At 43.8% G+C, this 23,423-nt stretch overlaps 1 long non-coding RNA gene across 1 annotated transcript; it reads right to left on the bottom strand.

Annotated features, from left to right (window-relative positions):
- Positions 1-6,492: 6,492 nt before the first annotated feature.
- LOC146384469 (uncharacterized) lies at positions 6,493-9,397 on the bottom strand. The gene is made up of 3 exons (XR_014800866.1): positions 9,041-9,397; positions 7,965-8,754; positions 6,493-6,798 (listed from the first exon to the last, which is right to left on the bottom strand). It is a non-coding gene; the product is annotated as an uncharacterized LOC146384469 (long non-coding RNA).
- Between the last annotated feature and the right edge of the window lie 14,026 nt (positions 9,398-23,423).

The following is a 23,423-nucleotide window of genomic DNA, read 5'->3' as shown; positions in this document are numbered from 1 at the left end:
CTCTTTAATAAGCACAAAAAGGCAATATGTGTGTATATAAGATTATTATGTAATTATACTAACACCTGAAATACAGACTTTAATATAACATCAACAGTTTCAATAAATGTTTCAATGAAATGATAATGATAAATCATAAATGATGCAACAGTAATAATAATGATTATGAATAGTAACAGTAAAATAATATTTCATCCCGACACTAGTGATGTGCGATACCACTGATTTCCTTTCCGATCCGATACCAAGTAAAATTCAGGGTGGTATCGACGGTACTGATCCGATACTTTGTACAAAAACTTTACTCTTTTATTGTATCTCAAATTATAGCGTCATAATCATTACAGGACATCAGATTACTTGTTCTTATCACTTAATAATGCAGAATTCATCATATAGAAATACAAAACCTGAAGTTGTGCGCTATTTGAACACCTTGCCTGCCTGCAGCACTAAAGGACTCCGTGAGAGACGTCTGTCTCGCCCTAGCAGCACCTGTCCTTCTCCTCCTCTTCAGTTCGCCTCAACATACGCTCGTCATATTCTGTGATATGATTTACTCTGAGGTGTTTGACAAGGTTGGTGGTGTTGCCACAACACCTCACTTTCTTGCCACATGTATCGCAAACCACGTCTCGGCTGTTTGTGGATGTAAAATACGTGCACACATGACTCCAGTTACGCTCAGCCATTGTTGTGAGTGCGCACGCCAGAGGCTGCCACACATTTATACAGCCGTATTTCACACATGGCTATAAAAGGCGGACGAGGGAGTAGTTCTTTCCAATGTAGACAATCCGAATGATAGTTTCTTTCCACTGTGTTCCTGTTTATGAAAAACTACAATTTTACCCAAAATGATTAAAATATCGATATTTTAATGTGGAAACCTTCTGTTTCCACATCTGGACTTTCTGTTGCTGCTGTGAAACTTTCTTTGAAGTGGCTCATCAAAGTTGTAATTGATAATCAATTCCCGCACAATGTGAGAATCCAATCAATTTGCTTATCAGGGGAAAGGTGTGATTTTTTTTAGGACACAGGAGCCTAACATGAACCGGTTTAATCTTAGCTTATTTCCATAAGAAGAAAAACATAGTGAGAAAGAGATCACCAAAATATACATGTACAAATGTGAAATGGTCATATGTAGTGTGAAAGAGCTATTTGACATCTTTAACCTCCTAGGACCTGCCGTCCACATATGTGGACATCGCATTTTGGTTTATTTAGACCAAAATACTCAATTTTGCTCTACAAGGGCCTGATATCCATTTACGGGGACATTATACTGCTACAGTTCTATCAAAATGTTAAATCAATATCTTCACATGTGGCTTCGATTTTCCATAAAAACAAAAATAAGGTAAAAAAAAAAAAAATCAGGTAATTCTTTGTTTTTACATTCATTGGACCCAATCAGCCCAAATATCAAAGACAAATTAAAAATGCATGCTGTGGAAGAGTTTGGGTCTTAGGAGGTTAAATTCAAAGTAATGTATAAATCCACTTCCATAAAACATGAAAAGGCGGAGCAGCGATGCCCATCTCAGCCAGTGTATGATGGTGGGGCAAGATGGCAGCTTCCACAACATGACGCCAGCTCCTATGTATTTTTAGTAGATAAGTGATTCGTTTATGACAATGTATCAATTTGTTGGAAGATGTAATTACACCTTAATTATGTAATTAGAAGCAAAAATGATTTTTTTTTAATCAAATCACCTCAAAAAATTACTGTACTTACTTTCTAATTGATTCTTTACCTCTAAAAGGGGTGGCTGTGGCTCAGGAGGTGGAGCAGCTCATCTACTAATCAGATGGTTTTTGGGTGGATCCCTGGCTGCTCCAGACTGCATGCTAACTGTCCTTGGGCAAGACATTAACCCCAAGTCACTCTCTGATGCATTCATCAGAGTGTGAATGTGTGTGAATGTTAGCTAGAAAGCACAGAAAAAGGGCTTCTATGAACAGGTGTGAATGAGGCAACCTGTATAGAGCGCTTTGAATGTTCAGGTAGAGTAGAAAAGCACTGTAAAAATTTCTCTGTGTTGATTTCTTTTAGACCTCAAACATCACTCACCTTGTTGCAGGTTTCTTTATTAATGCTGAAAACCCAGAATGGAAACTGACCTTACTGCTTCCTTTAAGCATCTAGAAGCTGCTTGACATCTTTACAGATCTATCTATATCTTTCAAAACTGTCTATAATATTTCTTTACAAATACATATTACATATTGTAATTTTGCTGTTGTTAATTCATCTTTGCATCTGATAGAAGAATCCCTCCCTATTATGATTTCAATTTCATCGCTGGACGAAGCTTCAAAGATTTTCATTCATGCCACCAGCATTCTCTATATCCAAACTATTGCGGCTCCTCCAACCAACAGCCGCGGCAGGCTAAATATGAGGACACAGATGACGCGCAACAGTAAACACATGAGATACACCTCTGTACTATTTGCTACTTTTATTCCACATACAACTGTCCACTATACAAATCGGCACACGGGCTCAAACCATTAAACAAATGCACAGACTGCACAAATAACTGCACCATTTACTATGCCAAATTACAATATTGGCCTATTGCATAACTTAGTGCATAAGTATAGATAAACCATCAAGTTACAGTCAAAAAATGCATCAAAATGATTCAAGCTGCGGTCAACAGAAGGTTTCGCCTCATGCTCACCCTACCTTTCTGCTCATCAACATCAGGTGCCGTGAACAGGTGAGTGCAACCACATTTATCACCTAACACACCCATGAGTCACGCCCAGTGTTGGGTAAGTTACTTTAAATTAGTAACTTAGTTACATTACTAGTTACTTCCATCAAAAGTAACTCAGTTACTTCAAGTTACTCGTTACTTTCAAAGTAACTAGTTACTAGGGAAAGTAACTTTGGTTTTACTCAGACTTCTCTTGTTAATGTGTTGCTAACTGGATACCCAGCAAGAGTGCCAGTCTTCTAGCTTGCTTACTTGCCACAAGTGCACTGTGCCACCTACCAATAGAAAGGAAAAGATAATGTGCATATTTCCACGAGAGAAATCCCACGCCTGGACCGTCGTTGACCGCCGCCATGATTCTAGCCTACTTCACAGCGTCATGTGCGCTTTTTACATCCAACACAAAAACTGCAGTCGTGGTGCTTTCGATTGTACTCAGAACTCAGAAATTCTGCCTTCTGAATAGGAAGATGTAGGTAACACCAGACTGCAGATGAGCTGCATACAGGGCTGGACTGGGACAAAAAATCAGCCCGGGCATTTTGACTAGAGACCGGCCCACCATTATAGCAAATATCATAAAGCCTTTGAATGAAAACAAACACTGTTGTGACAGTGATGTACACTGTCTTGATGGTATATATGTATCAATCTATCAATTGTTTGTTGTAAGACTCAGATAATTATTTATTAAAAGCTAGACATTTGAAATGAGAATAAGAAAGTATTTCTTTGTGCCCCCCTCTCCCTGTTAATGCCCTACCTGGCCCCCTGGCAACACTTTGCTAGATCCGCCCCTGCACAGTTACCAGCTGTCAGCTACATAGAAAAGGATCCTGGTGTTATTTGTCTCTCAGAAACAGTTCATAACTTCCCTTCAACTCATTCATGTCACCTAAAAGGTAAACCTGTTTCTCCATCACCTGTTCAGCTCTGATGATTCAGTAAGGACATCTCCTGGTTTCATCTGGTTTCCCACTCACCAGATATCCAAACCGATATCATGACCAGCAGGTTTACAGCTGTGGCTCCAGCAAACATCAGCTGACACTAGAAAGTAATATTAAATAAATTCTAACAACAGCTGATCAAACGTGCTGCTGTTGTTTAGCGCGACATCCGGTGGTTTCCTCTTTCTGGCGCAAAGTGGACGATAAACAAACAAGAGGGAAAAGCCGATCAGCTGATCATTGATCAGTTTCATGATTAAAGTAGCAACAGGAGAGGGAGGGGAGAGAATGAGAGAAGAAGAGGCAGCTGTGCAGCAAAGACAGAATAACTCCAGCTTTGTGTCGTTTTCATTGTAGCTGAAGTCCAGGACAAATCGCGTTTATTTTCAGCTCAATACAAAACGCATAATATTAACTCTGAATACCAGACGATTCCGTTTTTTAGGGAACGGTTGGCAACTCTAATAATTAACCGTATGAACAAAATAAAGTTCAACATCATTAACATCATAGCTCCCACCCAGCTGTATAGAAACCCCGTCATGCTAGCTAGCACGCAATACGAAAAAGTCAGCACAACGAAAATAAACTCCAACTAAACTTGGTTTATATCTGACCCAGATACACTGCAGGTCATAACGTCTTACCTGAAGTTCAGTTCACCTGACACTCGGACGGGCGGCCGCTTCGGGTCTCTCCTCCTCCTGCGTCCCCTTTCTCTCATCCACCTGCTGGCCTCCACCACTTGCTAATGTTACTGAATCTGTGGAAGCTCCGCGATAGCCACCACACGAAGTAACGAATAACGAGCCTATCTAAATCCCGGTAACGAGTAACGCGTTCCTGATTTTGGCATAATAACTAGTTACCGTGCTCGTTACCACAATAATAACGTAGTTACTGTAACGCGTTACTTAATAACGCGTTAGTCCCAACACTGGTCACGCCCCACACCCGTGTACCAATACAGTGAGTGCATTTAAACCAACCCACTTAATCAAAAAAGGAACAACTCATATGACTGCTACACAAACTACTGCCTAACACATAGATTAAGCTCGTCAAACATCTTTCTCATCAGTTCTTTGGAAACAACAGAATGACTTCAAGGCGTTGCCGTGCATTTGTGTAGTATGTTGGGTTGCATGGTAGCAGGGGCGATTCTAGGATCAGAGCTTTGGGGGTGCTGCGCACCCAGAGAGCTGCCCAGCCAGGCAAGGTAAACTGTACTTGTCACGATGAGACTTCTTCCCTGTCTTTGTCAGTCCCTGCATCCTTAATTGTCTCCAGTTGTCCCGAGTTCCCTCTGTTCCTCCCTGTCCTCATTGTCTGTTGTCTTCGTCTCCGTTATCAGTCATCATAATTTTACAATCTCTGTGTAAGTCTGCAAATTTCTTTATTAAATCATTAAATTCTTAAATTCATCAAGTCTGTCTGTGCCTGGGTCCTCGTCACAAAACATGACATCACTGCTTTGTACATTTTAACACAATTTAATCCCCACATTTGTGAAAGAAAAGCAAAACACTTTTTTGAAAAGTCTGTAACAAAACCATCAAATCTGATAAAGGTTATTTAAATGCTGCCAAAGAAGAATGGATTGGAATAAAAAAACAAACAAACATATCCTAACCTTAATTACTGCGGGAGAATAATGAATGATGCTCACAGTGAGTAAAAAGTAAACTGAGTGCATTTTTTGGACAGAGATTCACTTTTAAAGTGTATGTATAATACAATACAGATACATAAAAAATACACTCCAAAAATAGAAGAGTCCTTGAAATGTACAAAATATTATTTAAAAAATTTGAAAAATGGAGACACCTTGGCCTCTGGTACAATGTATGAAAAGATGTTTACTGCAGATACTACTATGGCTCTGCAGATTTTTTCTTTTCTTTTATCCTATGTCGCCTCACCTTGAGGTTGGCAAATCTGTCTATCACATTTTGGTGGTCAAGTCTCTCAAGCGTCTCTTTCTCAACTGACATCACAGCCAGGTGCTGGAGTCTGCTTTGACCCATGGTCCTTCTCAGCCAGGTATGGAGCTGACTCAAGACACTAAAAGACCTCTCACAGCTACAGCTGCTAACTGGGTTTGTTAGGGCAACCTGAGTAACAGTTTTCAGTGTGGGGAAGATCTGATTATCCAGAAGATTGTACAATGTTAACATATCTGGGATGGAACCAGCCTCACTCTTGAGCTTCAAAAAGTTTTTTCTTTGCCAGTTTAACAGTTTGTGTTGTGCCTGTCACTGTTCCCTGTCTGTTTTCTTACCTGGTTCTTCCTGACCTTGTACTCTCTCCTCATGTTCTCCTCTTTCCTCTCTCCCTCTTTGGACTGACAATCATACACAAATAGATTGTATTCAATTAGATTAAAAAAAATACTATTAAGATCACTAATAAAAAAGTCCTCTCTCACTGTACTTTCAACCAAAAGGCAAATAACCAAACCACATGTACATCTAATAAAGGATATAAATATTGAAACACTGATCCAACATTATCCTTTATTGACGGATCATTTGATCTTACACGTTTACCTGAATGTGGCTCCTTTTTTTAAAAAAAAAAAAACTTCCTCATATCCATTATGAACCTGGCTGTCTCTCTGCACACACACACACACACACACACACACACACACAACAGCAATTATAAGGTTAATGGGAATCCAGTCAGTTAGCTAGTAAGTACCTTGGGTTTAATATCGGCACATATGACAAAATAACCAGCTTCTCTCATTCCTTTTCAAACAGGACAGTGGTAACAACAGCAGGCTACAGATAATGTTAAGTTTTAGATTTTAAATAGGCTGTATACATTTCAATGGGAGCAACAAGACGGTCAAGTATCGCTGATTTTACTACAGAGCAGGACGGATTGTAGCAGGGCCGTGCAGAGAGGTTTAAAGGGGCGGGTGCTCAAAGCTAAAAAGGGGCACATTGAACCAGGCTGAATAACAACAACACACATTCATCAAGAATCTAATATGGGCAACAAGGCAAAGCAAACGAAGCCGATGTTTTACCTGATGGGTACAATGTTGCTGTTGAGGGGTTGCTGTGGATGGTGCTGGAGGGCAGGGCTGTGTTGATCTGAGACTGTAGACATTAAAAAGTCCATAGGAGAGATGGTAGCTGATTAAACAAGTGTCATGAGATAATAACAAAATGCAAAGATTGGTGACAGCGCTTGGAACCATAAGGCAACAAAAAACTGTGAGAAAAAAATTAGGCTCTGCCTGTGAATCACTCTTTGCTTCTCTTCTTCCTTCCATCCCATCATTTCATATATCACTCTCCACTTGCTGTCTATCTGAGAACAAGGCACAACTTGCTATTGCAATAAACTATAATCTAATTATCCACACCTAACAACTCTTGCACTTAATCTATAATAAAATGATGACAGAAAAATGTTATAGCGCTGCCTTTAGTAGCCTCACACAGCTCTACTGTTTCCTCCTCATGTCCTTACCAGGCATGTCTGGACAATGTTATATCATGAGTAATAATTTACAAAAATCCATATACATAAAACACACACATGCACGCACACACAGTGACATTTTAGACCTTCTTCAGAATACTGTATATACTATGGGCATCACGGTGCTGATCCAGAATCCTTACATTATTATTTATTACTAGAGCTACAATAATAAAGCAATGAGGAGGGGAAAGTAATAAATATGAAATAATGTCATTATGATGATTCCATTTGTTTCACTATCCACTCTGTGCAGGGGCAAAGCTTATTACATTTTTAAACAGATGCAATAATTTTACTGCTGTAAAATCTAAATTTTGTCTTATTTAAAATATAAATCTAATATAATCAGCTTCTTAATGTATGTTCTTTAAAATACAGCGTGTGTTTTTTAAAATATTATAATAATGCATAATTATGTGGACATGCATATTAGATCGTTTTTTAGTGAAATATAATCCCTCCAGAAAGGCAGGAAAAGCCCGGAAACTTACTTTAAAACTAAATATGTTCTAAATACTTTAAAACTAAATATGTTCCCTAAAACGGTGACAGAGCTACAGACCCATGACAGCCTTACACAGGTAGCCAGCAGCTATGACCAGCACTACTTGTGCAGTTAATAAAAGGACAGGTAATGTTTGTCGCGCTGTTGCACACACAGCACGCTCATTTGTTTCAGTTCGTCAGTTGCAACAAGACAACTTACCAACGTGTACGTAATAAGCTAATACTCCTGTGTGCTATACACTACAGTGTACGCTGTACACCTACTTACTGGGTTTGTCGCATCAGTCTGTGTCTCTGAGTAAACTTGTGTTTCTCCTACAGCTCCGGACCGCAAAAAATGCGCGAGCTCTTTGTGAGCTCGTTCCCGCCTCGTAACCAGCGCGTTCTGCCGTCAAGGGCGATCGTTGGTTAAATGTGATCATGTGACTGATGCAAGCCAGATCCTTTTATTTAGCAAAACTGTGATTAATAGTTAAATATTATTGTTGAGGGGCACAGACAGGACTCCGCACGCACACACACATTAAAAAAAAATAATTTTTTTTTAAAAAGTTGCCTCAACAAAAGGGCACTTTGGGTACCCATCAGGAAAGGGGCGGGTGCTCAAGCCCCTCTAGCCCCCCCCTCTGCACGTGCCTGCTTCCAGCTCCCGTTTTTGCTCGATGACAGCTCGTACTTTTCCTTTTTCTCCCTCCCTCGCTCACAGACACATAACGGGTATGGCAGTCCATTCTCCCTGCAGCACGGAACCGCGGTAAAGTGAGCCGTCATTTGTGAGCCGCGGTCAAGCCAGCCGCCTCCTATCCGCCGCATAAATTTCCTTGCGCTTTTACACCAGTCTTTACGGTAGCGCCTTTTCGCTTTATATCCTGATTGAAAGCCTAGAGCCGCGCACATGTGCTCGTGTAGCAGATTTCAAATGGTTGACTGCGTTGTGACGACAGACGCAGACTGGCTGGAAACTGGATTTATTTCTAAAAGACAAAGTGCAGCAGCAAAATCAGTGTCACACAGCAACAGCAGGCCTCTCCTCATCCCAGTGTGGAGTCCATGCAGCTCTGCTTACAATATATAAAAGAAAATACAATCTATCAAAACAACGGTGTGGATTCTCCCAACAGCCACTTTAAAATCAAATGTTATAGTGGGGTAAAACAGAGACAAATATGAAGCCACTAATAATAACTTGTAATATTTAAATCCCCACTAAGATGGATCAATTACACAATACATATTCAAACAACTTTAACTTTTCCCAACATGGCTGAAAATACTATTCAGTGTGCAGCCTCAGGTCATGAACTCATTATACACATAAAACAAAACCTATACATTTACACATACCTAAAAGACAAAGTGCAGCAGCAAAATCAGTGTCACACAGCAACAGCAGGCCTCTCCTCATCCCTGTTTAGCACAAGTAAGGACCACATAAACGGATGGTGTAACAGATAAAACGCAGTTCCAATTACTATTTTTCTCGTTCAAAGCAATCAAACACACTTTGGGAGCTTTTAGCCATAAGAACTAATACTTAGCAAAGACAAATACACCAAATTTAAACGTATAATTTAGTACAGGGAGACGAGCTACAGAAAGTGTGCCTCACCAGTGTGGAGTCCATGCAGCTCTGGCTGGGAAACCCCACACATGCAACATGTTTACAAGTGGCGTCACACTGATTAATGCCCCACTTCAACAGTGACACGTGGAACCTTAGGTTTTCAAAAATTAAATTTACACAATAAAAAAATAAACTATATACAATACAGTTTTGAGAATGTTCACACTCCGTATATTATATCTCAGCTACATATTCCCCCCTGAACTTATCAAAATTCGTTAGATAAGGGTGAGCAACTGAGCATCGCAAATAACAATTCGTAACTGTCAGTGATCTGCAAATTTACTACCCGGTGATACATGCAACAAATGTGTTTCCCAACTCATGGGGAGAGTAAACAAAAGAAAGCTGGCCAGACCCCCTAATGTTTACTCGCAAGAGAAAGTGCCTTATACACTATCCTGAACAAACAATACAATGACAGCTACTATGTAATGAATATTACCCTGAGCTTGAAACAATCTCAAAATAAATGTTAACATCCAACATGAAGATCACCTAATATATGGAACAAGTAGTCCTCACAGAAACAGATTCTTGGCAAAGCTGCTCACCACATTGCCTGTTTGTAGATTCCTTTGTGTCATGTTTTGGATCAGCCTATTCACAGGCTTCACCATTCGGCCCACTCTTGTTCTGATCTGACCTACTGCATTACTTGGGGGCACACTGCCAGGTTTCTTGAGGCTCCCAACCTCACTGGCTGGCTGACTGTCAGGATAACTGGTACTTGGTGGTGCTCTTTCCTCAACTGGGGTAGCGCAAACCCCGCTGCCATTGTCAGCATCTACTTCAGGGTAAGCAGCTACTTCATTGTCAACACTGTGACTGTCCTGATGCTCCTCATCATCAAACTGCGCACAGATACTGTCCCCAACACTGTCACTCTCTTGGGTTCCTCTAAGAGCTGGGACACAATCATCTCCCATCTTAGCTACCCAGTGAGCTGTGCGTTCAGTACAGTCAACCTCAGAATCAGCAACATCAGATTGACTCTGCTCCTGGCCGAGTTCTGATTCACTGGCGAAAGACATCTCTGGTTCACCCTCAGATTCAATGGGCAGGAAATTAGCTTGCAAAAGCAAGTTCCTATAGACAACTTTCTCCTGTCCACTCTTGGTATTCCTGATGCGATATGTATGGCATGTGGGGTTCTTGGAGACCACAGTATAGATGGTCGATTCCCATCTATCAGCTAACTTCCTACGGCCCCGCTCGCCCTTGTTTGCCAAAAGAACACGATCCCCTTCCTCAATGTCAGCACCTTTCTGCTTTTTGTTATACAGGTCTGTTTGACGCTGCTGACTGATTCCGGTGTTAGTTTGAGCCAGTGTGAGTGCTTCTCTGAGGTCATCTCTCATTCTTTTTACATAACTGTCATAATCTGCTACATCATTGTCCCTTGCAACATTGTGGAACATGACATCCACTGGTAACCTGGGGACACACCCAAACATTAGGAAGAACGGTGCATAGCCAGTGGACTCATGAGCAGTACAGTTGTAGATAAAGGTCAGTGTCTGCAGCATTTGAGGCCATTTGTGTTTCTCCCTTGGAGGTAAGGCTCTGATCATATTTCCCAAGGTTCTGTTAAACCTTTCAGTGTGACCATTACCCATAGGGTGATAAGGTGTTGTTCTTGACTTTTGCACTCCAGCTACCTGCAGCAACTCTTGAATCAACTCACTCTCAAAACTGGCACCCTGATCTGAATGGATCCTTTGAGGGAAGCCATAGACACAAAAATATCTGTCCCACAACTGACGCGCAACTTGTTTTGCTGTCTGATCTGAACACTGGAAAGCATGGGCCATCTTGGTGAAGTGATCAGTCACTACTAAAACATCCACACTCTTGCCTTTGTGATCTTCCGCGGACCAGAAGTCTATGCAGACAAGCTCAAGAGGACTGGTAGTTTTAATACTTTCAAGAGGGGCCCTTCCTTCAGGCTCAAGTGTCTTGCTGATAACACAACGTTTACAGCACTTGACATGCTCACGGATGTCATGCTCCATGTTGATCCAGAAAAATCTCTGCCTAGCTAGATACAGAGTTCTGCTTTGACCCTGATGGCCAGCATCATCATGGACACCTGACAGGACTTGACTGATTAATGTGGATGGAGTCACATACTGATGGCGCTTTTTGCCAGTGAGCGGGTCTTTACTCACTCTGTACAGGATACCATCCAGCATTTTCAATTTTTCCCACTGTTTCATTGTCTTTTGCACTTTATGTGACAGGTGAGCTCTTTCTCTACGTGATGGGCACCGACCACGTATGACAAACGGAATGACTTGAGACAGTGTCACATCTGCTCTCTGCTCCTCCTGTAGCTCCTGAAGTGAGAAGGCAGACAAGGTGTTCTGGCCTAGTGAGGGAAGCCGATCTAGCTCTTGAGACAACCAGGAGATTGCTCTCTGTTTTGGACCTTGGTCCCACTCAGTGTGACCTGTGAAAACTGCGGAAACTTCATCATTAGTCAGGGAACAACATCCTAGACTCTCTGCAGGGGCTAAACACTCAACACTTTGGTGGTTGGCACTGAGCCTGAATGCATCCTGAACTGAGATTTCCTTGACTTGTTGTGACTCCTCTAACAGAGTTGCATAGGGTTCACTCATGAGTCTCTGACTAACACGGTTATGAATGAATGGCTGCCTGCTCAGTGCATCTGCAACGACATTTTTACTGCCAGGAATATACTTGATGCTGAAATTGTAGGGGGACAACTTTGACACCCACCTTTGTTCACATGCATCAAGCTTAGGCTTTGTGAGAATATATGTTAGAGGGTTATTGTCTGTCCAGACTGTAAAGCTATGCTCCTTCAGCCAGTGGCTAAATTTGTCACAGACAGACCACTTTAGTGCCAGAAACTCAAGACGATGGGCAGGATAGTTTCTCTGTGCACGGGCGAGGGCCTTGCTGGCAAATGCAACGGGACGTGCTTTACTCTCGCCCTCTTGGACCTGTGACAATACAGCACCCAAACCGTCCTGTGAAGCGTCTGTTGACAAGATAAATGGTTTGTTGAAATCAGGGTGAGCAAGCACAACGGAGCCAAGGAGTGCAGCCTTCAGGTGTTCAAACAAGTCAACATGTTCCTTTCTCCAGTCACTTGGGCTGAGCCTCCGGAAAGAAGCAGCACCTCGAGCGTTTACTTTTTTCCCTTTAGGAGCAGCAGTCAGGGTGAAAAGGGGCCTGGCAATCTTAGAACAGTCTTGTATGAAATGCTGGTAATACATTACCATGCCAAAAAATGACTTTATCTTCTTCTGAGATGGCGTAACCCCATCCTCCATCATGAGGTCAGCCTCTGAAATAGCAGTGATCGCCTTAACCTTGTCAGGATCAGTCGAAACCCCACCTTCAGTCACAACATGACCCAAAATTCTCACACTCCTCCTAAGCAGATGACATTTTTTAGGAGCTAGCTTCAGTCCGTGAGCACGTATTCTGCTAAACACAATCTCTAACCTCCTGAGAGCCTCTGCTTCACTGGGTGCATAAACAAGCAAATCGTCCAAGTAGCACAGCAGGGTTAGGAAATTCTGGTCACCAAATATGCCCATCATGAGACGCATGAAGCTTGCTGGACTGTTGCACAGGCCTTGGGGGAGTCTGTTAAACTCGTAGAGCCCCATTGGTGTTGTAAATGCCGTTAGTTTTTTATCCTCCTCTGCCATCACAATATTGTAGAAACCAGAGGTGAGATCCATGGCACTGAAAATTGCATTACCTCCCAGGGCTGCCAGACAGTCTGACTGGTGGGGCAAAGGATCGGTATCCTTGACTGTGCGTGCATTCAACCAGCGGTAGTCCACGCATATTCTGAGATCTCCATTCTTTTTCCATACCAGTACCAGTGGACACGCCCACTCACTGTTGGATTTGCGGATCAGTTCACGCTCCTCCATCTCTGTGAGCACCTGTCGCAACTTGTGATACTGCCCTGGAGGGACGCGTCGATAGGGAAGTCTGAATGGCCGGTCATCAGACAGGTGGATGCGATGGACAAAATCCTTTGCCAGCCCACAGTCTAGTTTACTCTTGGAAAAAACATCCTCATATCTGTGGATCAGTTGTAGTACCTGAGCCTTCCAGTGGTCTGAGACTTCACAAGAGTCAAGATCTAAATCTTCCAACCCCACCTTCTGCAGGCTGTCACGAAAGCTAGTGGAGGAGGGAGAGCTACTCTGTGTGTCGCTACACACTGTCTGGCCCTGGACTTTAAGTGTCTCACCTGGATTTTGATCAGAAGCCACTTCAAGATCTTCAACAGCCACACAAGTGGAGGCATCTGCCACCTTAGTGTTTCGTCTCAGTGTGATAGGTTTATCGCAGGTGTTCAGGATTCGAACAGGGACCCACCTATCGCCACTCATAGAAACCACAGTTCTGCAGACAATGACACCTTTCTTATGAGTCTGAGATTTTGGTGGTTCAATCAGAATGGCACTGCCCTCAGAGAGGGGTGATGATGCTGGCAGTCTGCCCCATACAAGGTGTTCTTGCTTGGGGAGTAGAGTCACTGCCTGAGCTAGTTTGACAGTGCCAATGACATCTGGCATTTTGTCACCCCTCCACCTATTAATGCCAGACAGCATATTCAGAAACTGTACTATCTCGGGCGCTTCTGCTGATTCGGGTTTACTCAGGACTTGCCAAAAATGGGGAGACAGCCTGAAGTGTCTGAGAAGGTGTTTGATGACATTTGTCCCCAAAATTAACTGATCTTTCTGACCAGGGACCACTAGAGCGGGCACTCTGAACGTACAATCATACACCTCCATCTTCAGCTCACATATACATTTGGGTTTAACCTGAACTCCACCACAGCCCACTAGCATAATGTCAGTGCGAATGTCGCTTAATTCCAGTGCAACCCCAGCGCTCTTTAACTCTTGCTCCGCCTCTTCGCTCAAAGTACACGCCATGGAACCTGTATCAAGAAGAGCCTGCAAAGAGACTTTATCATTCACCAATGCATTCGTGTAAAATAGGCTGTCTGCTTCATCAAGTCTTACTATGTTCTGGGAAAGTACAACAGTACCAGGTGGGGCACACTTCAAGCTTTCTTTGTATACAGTCTGTATGTCATCACTGGGATTGAGGGTCTCACACTCCTCGCTCACACTGTCCCCTCTCAAGTGCAAGCATCCTAGTTTCCCTGGGGACTGCTTTGTTGGGTAATGGGCTCAGTTGCTCTGGGGCAGTCTTTTCTCTGATGCCCAACCTCCAGACAACCTAGACATCTCCTTTCTCTCATGCAGTGAGTGCGTGTAGAATGTGAGCTATTACCACAAACCTGGCATGAAGGGAACCTGGCTGAGACTGGAGGCTGTGGTTTGATTACAGGATGGGCAGGCTGGTTAGTGCGCTCTAGCACCCTCTCTAGCATACTGAGCACGTGGTCTAGAGCACTTGAATCTGAAGCGACAACTCCAGTGGTCTTAACCGGGTTATCTTGGGAACACTTTACTGTACCTACTTGGGCATGGTTCAGTACAAATTCAGGTGATTCACTTGTGGTTGTTGCAGTGGCCACGAGGAGGGGATGTGGTCTGGCAGAGCTCAGACTCTTCTTTTTTACATGGCACTCCCTTTGATGTTCATCAATGGCTTCCTGAACTTCCATTACTGTCCATTTACTGATGGGCTTACATTTGAAGACACAGGCGAGGCTGGGATCAGGACAGTTTCTGATAAACATCATGGCTATTTCTGCCTCCATGTTCTCCATTTTGCCTCCCTGGCGCTGTAAGTGCCTGTCAGCTGTCTCAGCAGCAATATTAAGTCTCACCCAATAGTCTACTGGTGTCTCTTTTGCAACTGCTTGGGTGGCATAGAAGTCAGCCAGTGGTTGACAAGAACCAGGGCTATCACTAAAATAACGCCTGAGTATGGCATAGATGGTCTCAGGGTTGGTCACTGCACCAGAAGATGAGTTACTTTTCAAACCCACCCTAACAATGTTTTTAGCTCTGCCGAGGAGATGGTTCAAGATTTCATCCACTTGCATGGCTCCAGACAACCCTCTCTTGTCCAAATACATTTCCATCATATCTATCCACTCATGAACAGAGTACTTATCTGCGTCATCACCTCGGTACATAGGTGGGTCTTTGATATCTTGTCTGACCACTAGGTTCATTTTGGAGAGGTCGAGAGTGGTATCAGGGCCCTTAACTTTGGGGGACTCAGTTGGAGCTGTCTGGTTTGGACCAAGCGGGACTTGACTGGATAATAACCGACTAGCGATTGATTCACCTATCTGAGACCCCAGCTCACCAATAAGCTCACGTAGCTCCTTGTGTGTGCTGTCATCACTCAAAGCAGGGGTTGAAAACTGGCGCCCATGAGCATTATTTTGAATAATGTCATCTGACTCTGATGGCTCATCATGAGACATTATGGATCTGTCCCTAACTTCACCTGCCCCAGACAGTCTCCAACCTCTCTCAGCAACTGGTGTGAAAAGGTTAAAGGAGCCTTGGCCCCTACCAGTCATGTTACTTACAGGAAATTAACAATAACTACAAAAAGAATTGGAAACAAGAAAAATACGAAAGTGCTTATCACCCAGAAAAATACAACACATGTAAATGTAGCCCAGTTAAACTCTAACACGTGTATCTTGGAGAAATGCCTACTAACAAAACACTGAGGATTTTTTTCAAAAGGATCCACAAGATAATTTGGCTGATATCACAGGTGTCAGAAGTGTTCAGCTCAACCTCAGCGATCGGCAGCAGCTGATCAGATGAATCCGGGTCACGGCACCACTTTTATGTAGCAGATTTCAAATGGTTGACTGCGTTGTGACGACAGACACAGACTGGCTGGAAACTGGATTTATTTCTAAAAGACAAAGTGCAGCAGCAAAATCAGTGTCACACAGCAACAGCAGGCCTCTCCTCATCCCAGTGTGGAGTCCATGCAGCTCTGCTTACAATATATAAAAGAAAATACAATCTATCAAAACAACGGTGTGGATTCTCCCAACAGCCACTTTAAAATCAAATGTTATAGTGGGGTAAAACAGAGACAAATATGAAGCCACTAATAATAACTTGTAATATTTAAATCCCCACTAAGATGGATCAATTACACAATACATATTCAAACAACTTTAACTTTTCCCAACATGGCTGAAAATACTATTCAGTGTGCAGCCTCAGGTCATGAACTCATTATACACATAAAACAAAACCTATACATTTACACATACCTAAAAGACAAAGTGCAGCAGCAAAATCAGTGTCACACAGCAACAGCAGGCCTCTCCTCATCCCTGTTTAGCACAAGTAAGGACCACATAAACGGATGGTGTAACAGATAAAACGCAGTTCCAATTACTATTTTTCTCGTTCAAAGCAATCAAACACACTTTGGGAGCTTTTAGCCATAAGAACTAATACTTAGCAAAGACAAATACACCAAATTTAAACGTATAATTTAGTACAGGGAGACGAGCTACAGAAAGTGTGCCTCACCAGTGTGGAGTCCATGCAGCTCTGGCTGGGAAACCCCACACATGCAACATGTTTACAAGTGGCGTCACACTGATTAATGCCCCACTTCAACAGTGACACGTGGAACCTTAGTTTTACAAAAATTAAATTTACACAATAAAAAAATAAACTATTGTGGAGGTATGTAATAACGACAGAAGAGGTCTCAGTGTCTCACTCCAACTTTATTAACTGACTCTCAGAACCTCACATATAGTAAGCGCCAAAATCTCCACCCCAGCACTTCCCTTCAACTTGGGTGTGAGTGGAGCCACCTGGTGGTCCGCCACACATACCCCCCCCTGAACACACAGTTAGGTCTCTATTCAGTCCAGGACCCTGGGCCTAAGCAAACGACCCGAACGACTGAACCTGGGAGGGAGAGAACAGGCAGAGGAAGGTCCATCCTGTGAACGAGGCTGGTGAAGGCGAGCAGGAAAGGCAGGAGGAGGCTCAAACGCCGGTGGTCCGGGGGTAGTCCTGGGGGGAAAACCAGAGTCTGTCAACCCCATCGAAGGAGGGCGGCCACGGCGAGGGGCCTGGGCCGGCACTACAGTACTGTCCGGAAGGACATGTGCAGGTTTAAGTCTGTCAACACACACAGTCTCCCTTCGACCCCCAAAATCCAAAACAAAATGTTTCTGGCCCGGTTCGATAACCCTGAATGGGCCGTCATACAGCGGCCGCAGCGGTGTCCTGTGGGCATCGTGCCTGACAAAAACAAACTTAGCAGTCTCAAAAGTCTTTGGAACAAAAGTGTCAGGCACGCAATGGTGCACCGGACCAGGAACCCGAAGAGAGTGCAAAAGCGGGTTGAGAGATAGCACCGATGGATCGAAGCAGGGAGGAGGATTTTCGGGCAAGAATTCTCCAGGCACGCGGAGGGGCTGACCAAACACTAGCTCAGCTGGGGAAGCGCCGAGATCCTCCTTAACCGCAGAGCGCAGCCCAAGCAAAACCCACGGGAGGCGGTCAACCCAATTGCCATCCGTTAAGGAGGCGCGAAAAGCAGCCTTAAGCGACCGGTGGAACCGTTCACACATCCCATTAGCTTGCGGGTTGTATGCGGTTGTGCGGTGGACTTTAGCCGACCAAAGCCCGGAAATGAACTGGGGGCCTCTGTCTGACGTAATGTCCGCGGGTGGGCCGAAACGCGAGACCCAGGTTGACAAAAACGCCTTGGCCACCACTGCTGCGGTAGTGGACGCCAGGGGGACCGCCTCCGGCCACCTGGTGGTCCGGTCAACAACAGTCAAAAGGTGCATAAAACCTTGTGATTGCGGCAGAGGACCCACCAGATCGACATGCACATGATCGAAACGTTTGCCGGGTATGAAGAACGGCTCCAGGGGCGCTTTGGTGTGTTTATGAACCTTCGCACGCTGGCAGGGAATGCACGCCGACGCCCATTCCTTAACAGATTTGCAAAGGCCTGGCCAAACAAATTTAGAGCTGACCAGTTTAACAGAGGCCCGGACCCCCGGATGAGAGAGAGCATGTACCGAGTCAAAAACTTGACGACGCCAGGAAACGGGAACCACTGGGCGAGGGCGGCCAGTGGAAACGTCACAGACGAGGAGGGGACCACCGTCCTGCACGGGTCTGTCCTCCAATATGAGGCCCGTCTGGGTGGATTTAAGCGCGAGGATGTCCGGGTCACCGCTCTGATCGGCAGCCATGGCGGAGTAGTCTATGCCGAGAAAGACGGGAGAAACCAGCGCACGGGACAAACAGTCAGCCACATGATTGGATTTACCAGCCACGTGCCGAATGTCCGTGGTAAACTCAGAAATGGCTGCCAACTGGCGCTGCTGGCGTGCACTCCATGGATCAGAAACCTTGGACATGGCAAACGTCAAGGGTTTGTGGTCCACGTATGCGGTAAAGTGACGACCCTCGAGAAAAAAACGGAAATGACGAGTTGCCAGGTGGAGCGCCAGTAGCTCCCTGTCAAAAACGCTGTAATTGCGTTCGCTGTCACGCAGCGTACGGCTGAAAAAGGCGAGCGGTTGCCAGACACCCGAGATTCGCTGTTCCAGCACCGCACCCACCGCTATGTCCGACGCATCGGTGGTCAACGCAATCGGTGCTGAGGGGGATGGGTGGGCCAGAAGGGCAGCATTAGCTAACGCTGACTTAGCATCAGAAAACGCTTGGATGCTTTCCGGAAACCAGTCAACGGAGTCATTAGCTTTCTTACCTTTTAACGCCCCATAAAGGGGCTTCAGCAGATGTGCCGCTCTGGGGAGAAAACGGTTGTAAAAATTCACCATCCCCAAAAATTCCTGCAGTGCCTTAACATTCGTGGGACGCGGAAATTCCGAAACAGCTTGGACTTTGTCAGGCAACGGAACTGCGCCCTCGGCGGAAATACGGTGCCCAAGGAAATCGAGAACCGGCAACCCAAACTGGCATTTAGACGGATTAATAATCAGTCCATGCTCCGCCAAACGCTGAAAAACCTGACGCAGATGGAACATGTGTTGCTCCTTCGAGCTGCTGGCCACCAGTATATCATCAAGATATACAAAAACAAAGGGCAGCCCGCGCAAGACCGAGTCCATCAACCGCTGGAAGGTTTGGGCGGCACCTTTCAGGCCAAACGGCATGCGCAGAAACTCGAAAAGGCCGAAAGGTGTAATTACGGCGATTTTGGGGACATCCTCCGCGCGCACGGGAACCTGGTGATATCCCCGTACCAAATCAATCTTCGAAAAAACCGAGGTCCCCGCAAGATGGGCGGAAAAATCTTGGATGTGGGGAATGGGATAACGATCGTTCTCCGTGACATTATTAAGACGGCGGAAATCCCCACAAGGTCGCCACCGACCATCAGATTTAGGCACCATGTGTAACGGGGAAGCCCAGGCACTATTCGAACGCTGCACGATGCCCAGACGCTCCATGGTGGCAAATTCTTCCCGAGCGACAGCCAGTTTGGCAGGGTCGAGGCGGCGCGCGCGCGTGAACACCGGGGGCCCTACTGTAGTTATGTAATGCTCCACCCCATGCTTCGTCACCGTGCTCGAGAAAGTGGGGACAGTGAGTGAGGGAAAAAAAAAAAAGGAATCACTTTTGAGCCATTACTTGTGTAAAGTATTTTCTCAAAAGACAAGGACACAGACAACAGGTAATACTGAACTAAATGTAAAACCTCAACCTTTTTCATTTTTACCTAAACCGTGTGCACAAAACTCTGGAGGGATCTAAATGCTAATGTAGAACCCAGTCAGGACATCTGCTACTGCTGTTTGCTCGTTTTTTTATGGGAGATCGTTTTCAGGCTTCAAGTAGCACCATTATACCAACATTTCACATTCTAGACATTGTTTTAGGTGTATTTGACCAAAAATTTGACTGAAAATTCACATGCAAGCTTTTTTTCAAGGCTGTGGTATTTGCCCGCAAACAATACCTTTCAGCTAGCTAAAACAGAATATTATGCTATCAGCGAGCAACATGGCTAATGCCTTTCACACAGCTTTGTCTCCACTCCAAAGAGCCACAGAAGTAAAAGCTAATAATAATAATTGAAACAATCTTTGAAAAAATGACTTACCAAGCATGGCAAACAACTCAAATATGTAGAGCAAAATGTTCTGAAACAGCTTCACTTCAGCTTCGATTGGAGCCTATGGTGCTGGGGGCGGAGTCTGTGAATTTACTCTATAGCAGGGGTGTCAAACTCATTTTAGTTCAGGGGCCACATGGAGAAAAGTCTATTCTCAAGTGGGCCGGACTGGTAAAATCATTGTATATATAACTTAAAAACAACAACTTCAAATTGTTTTCTTTGTTTTAATACGATCAACATAAAAATAAATCTAGAGCCTGTGGACAATATGTTCAAAATAGTACAGGCACAACATAGCTATTAATCATAAAACATCTCAAGTTATTTGAAAATTCTGAGGACAAAGAACACACAAACACACAGTGCCTCAGTGATTCACAGAACTGTTTCACAGATCACAGAACTATATCAGGGTGTCACTTCGCAGGCAGCAATGTAGATAAAAATAATGAAATCCTGTTCCCCAAACAAGTACAAGAACCACAGAATAGGTTAAATATATAAATCAAATATAATCAATTAGAAACAGTCTCACATCAACATAAAAACATATAAACATAAAGCTGGAGCCTGAGGACAGTGTGTCCAAAAGCACAACATAGCTATTAATTACAAAACACCTCAAGTTATTTGAAAATTCTGAGGACAAAGAACACACAAGCACACAGTGCCTCAGTGATTCACAGAAGTATATCACAGATCACAGAACTACATCAGAGTGTCTCATGCAGCACTTTCAGTGGGGTTGCATAGTTTATTTGACTCCTGATACCTGGCATCTTTTAGCTTTCACCAGCTCATCAATATCAGGCTTCACATCCTGAGCGGCAGCTAACTTCAGGATGTGATTCAAGTGCTTTTGCGTGAGCCTTGAGCGCAGTTTTGTTTTATTTATGCTCATTACAGAGAAAACTTGCTCACAAAGATACGTGGTTCCGAACATGCACAACAGTTTTGCTGTGAGGGTTGTCAAGTTGGGGTAACCTGGCAAGAGATTCTGATAGAATGTGTTCAAGCCAGCTGCGGCAAATTTGCCCTTCAAATCCGAGTCACACTGCAAGTCTATTATTTCAAGTTGGATCCTGACGGGCAGATCAAAGGGATTCACGGTGAACGGCGAGCAAAAAACTTTGAAGTCTTTCTCCAGTTCACCAAAAATCTGAAATCATTGCTCAAACTCTAGTAACAGTCCCGACCAACTCCACGAACTCCTCGGTGACGGTCAATGTGTCATCAACTCCGTGGATGAAAATTGCCAGTTGTGCAACATCTGTAATGTCCGTGCCTTCATCAATTGCAACTGAAAACACAATAAATGACTATTTTTTACTTCAACTGGCTGTCCAAATCCGCTGAAAGATCAGAAATCCTATCGGCAACTGTGTTTCTTGTCAGGCTGATATTTGCAAAGGCCTGGCGCTTTTCAGGGCACACAATCTCCGATGCCTTCATCATACATGTTTTTACAAATTCACCCTCACTAAATGGTTTTGAAGCTAGTGCAATTTTGTTAGCAATGAGGTAGCTAGCTTTCACTGCAGCGTCACTGATGTCTCGGCTGTGAGTAAACACAGACTGCTGTTTTGTCAGACCCGCCAACAGTTCATTCAACTTCTTTCTTCCCCGCTGTCCTTGAAAATTGTCATATTTGTCGGCATGAAGACTCACATAGTGGCGACGGAGGTTATATTCTTTCAGCACTGCAACATGCTGGGAACACACCAAACATACAGCTTTCCCATTCACTTCCGTGAATAAATAGGAGGATGACCATTTTTCTTGGAACACTCTGCACTCTGCATCCACTTTTCTCTTTTTTGACAGAGACATATTGGGGCAATGAGGGTGCCAAAGCACATCAGGTTTAAATTTCGCGGGCAAAACAAAGTAGCTCACAATTGCTATTGCGCCATCCAATGGACATAATTGGAACAGCAGTTTCTTTATTGAAAAATTGCTGCTCATTTTTATACTTTACAAAATCATCTCACGGGCCGGATTAAACCCGTTTGCGGGCCTGATCCGGCCCGCGGGCCGTACGTTTGACACCCCTGCTGGTGTCATAGCCCCTCTAGGAGTTCAGAGTTAAGAGGTCAAGAGTTAATGTTTCCATTGTAACACCTCCAGATTTGAAATAGAAACACTCATTTTTAACACTCGATTTTAACTACTATCATTTTACACCTCAGAGTTACATTAAAAGAATGTGACTCTACTTAGAGTAAAATTAACTCTACTTTTGCAAGAAGACTACTAACACCAAAACATTTAACACTTTTGAATTTGCTGTGTGGGTCTGTTGACCCAGCATTTTAAGTTTTAGTTTATTTGGATGTTGTTTATGTTTAAGTTCATTAGATTAGCGAAGTTCATTTGGTTATTAGACTTATTGTGTTTTCTTCCCCTGTATTTAAGTTTCCCTCACCCTTTGTGTTTCATGCTGCGTGTCTTATGTTATCAAGTTTGTATTATCATGTCTGTCTCATGTTTCCTGTTTTATTTTGAAGGAGTCGTGTGTTCTTTGTTCATTGTATTTAGTTTCACTTCCCTTGTCCTGTCATTAGGCTCATGTCAGTCAGCTGTTCCTCCATGTGTTCCCACTTCCCCTAATCACCTCCTGTGTATTTAAGTCCTCTGTTTTCAGTGTGTCATTGTCAGGTCGTCTGTTGTCCACGCCATGTTTCCAAGTTTCTTGTCTAGGTTTTTCTTATTGTTTGTTTAGATTTCCTAGTTTAGGTTTGTGTTAATTTTGCCTTGCCCTTTGTTTGTACTTTTTTTACCAGCCATATTAAACGGCTCGCTTTTTGTTAACATTTCAAGTTCTGTTCCCTGTTCCTTGGAGTCTGCGTTTTGGGTCCTTTTGTCAACCCCTACAGTCTGCCCTTGCCAGACTGTGACACACACAGGTACAGTAGGTGTCCCAGAGGAGGGATGTGTTGAAAGTTGGACCTCAACTACTAAGGATGATTTTTTTTTTTAATGAATTTTTGAAATTTCCATAATTGTATTGAC

This window comes from Perissodus microlepis, chromosome 7 (assembly GCF_051167445.1).
Source record: "Perissodus microlepis isolate ML-2025 ecotype Zambia chromosome 7, ASM5116744v1, whole genome shotgun sequence".
Lineage (NCBI taxonomy): Eukaryota > Metazoa > Chordata > Actinopteri > Cichliformes > Cichlidae > Perissodus > Perissodus microlepis.
This window is presented reverse-complemented; position numbering and strand designations above follow the sequence as displayed.